The 1541-nt window shown below is 46.3% G+C and overlaps 1 pseudogene; it reads left to right on the forward strand.

Moving 5' to 3' along the window:
- The first annotated feature begins 263 nt into the window (after positions 1 to 263).
- Positions 264 to 842, forward strand: LOC118630538 (annotated as a pseudogene).
- The last annotated feature ends 699 nt before the right edge of the window (positions 843 to 1541 follow it).

Below are 1541 nucleotides of genomic sequence, written 5' to 3' on the forward strand. Positions count from 1 at the left end.
CCAAGAGGTCCCCAGTTCAATTCCTGCTCAGGGCACAGCCCCGAGTTGCAGGCTCGATCCCCAGTAGGGGCGTGCAGGAGGCAGCTGACTGATGTTTCTCTTTCATCGATATTTCTCTCTCTCTCTCTCCCTTCCTCTCTCTCTAAAAAAAAAAGAAAAGCAATAATAAAACACATTAAGCCCTGGCTGGTTTGGCTCATCAGTTAGAGCATCGGCGGCCCATGGAACAAAGGGTCAGAGGTTCGATTCTCAGTCAAGGGCATATGCCTTGGTTGCAAGTTCATCCAGGAGTTTCAGAGAATGATGTTATGAAAATCATCAAACCAAGACAAGAGAATGGCAGGTGGAAGCTGCAGGTGCTGCCGTCAGAGGAACTTCAAAGAGGGCTCCAGACCACTGGGGAAGCAGGCAGCAGAAGAGCTCGGGGGCAGGAGCCAGCTCCTAGAGCCGTCAACAAGCCGTTGCACCAGAAGGTACTGAAACTCAGGGAGAACGAGAGGACCTGACCCAAAAACTGGAGGAGCTGGAGAGGTTTCAGGGCAACTGTTTGGCAGTTCGGAGAGCACGGGCCTCAACCCAGGCTGTGAGACCCTGGCACACAGCAAGACTGCAGCACAGATCGCCTGGGCTCCGTGCGGCTGTTAGAAATGTTGCGAGATGAACTGAAGCTTTTTCACGAAACAGCCCAAAAGCAGATGGAGGAGTTACAGGTCTTGACAGTAACGTTGCAGATGAAAGAAGATGAGAAGGCCCGGTTCCTAGAGCAGCAGACCTCCTGTAGCAATCAAGTGAAATATTTTACAACAGCGCTTGAGGAAATGGAGCAGCTATTAGAAATGTGATCAAAAGCAAGTGGCCATATGGCTCCCTCTTGGGGATTAACACTCAGAGGAAGCCACCAAGGACATCTGCTCCTTGGCCATGATCTTCTAGGACGGCAGCTCCCCCTTATCTCCGGGGGATACGTTCCAAGACCCCAGTGGACGCCTGAAACCCCTGATAATACTGAACCCTACAGATACCACAAAGTTTACTTCATAAATTAGGCACAGTAAGAGATGAACAACAATAACTAATGATAGAATAGAACAATTATAACAATATACTGTGATAAAATTTATGTGAATGTGGTCTCTTTCTTTGCCTCAGCAAAACTGGTATGAATTTCTTTTTCCTTCTTCACAATTCCTTGGATAGAAGATTCATTCTTACCAGAGATCTTTGCAACCTCAGCATTTTCTGTCCTTATTTAGTCCAGAACTTTTACCTTTTTGCTTAAAGGAAGCACTTTACTTATAGCTTCCCTTTGGCATTTCCAAATTGCCAGCCTCACTACTCTTGTGCTTTGGGGCCATTATAATGTAAAATAAAAGTTCCTTGAATGCAAGCCCTGCGATACTACGACAATCTATCTGATAACTGAGACTCTACCAAGTGACTAACGGACAGGCAGCTACAGTGTGAAATTTCACCGCACCACTACGACGGCACCCAATTTAAAACTTATGAATTGTTTATTGGGGGGATTTTCATTTTTAATA

This window comes from Molossus molossus, unplaced genomic scaffold, assembly GCF_014108415.1.
Source record: "Molossus molossus isolate mMolMol1 unplaced genomic scaffold, mMolMol1.p scaffold_m16_p_15, whole genome shotgun sequence".
Lineage (NCBI taxonomy): Eukaryota > Metazoa > Chordata > Mammalia > Chiroptera > Molossidae > Molossus > Molossus molossus.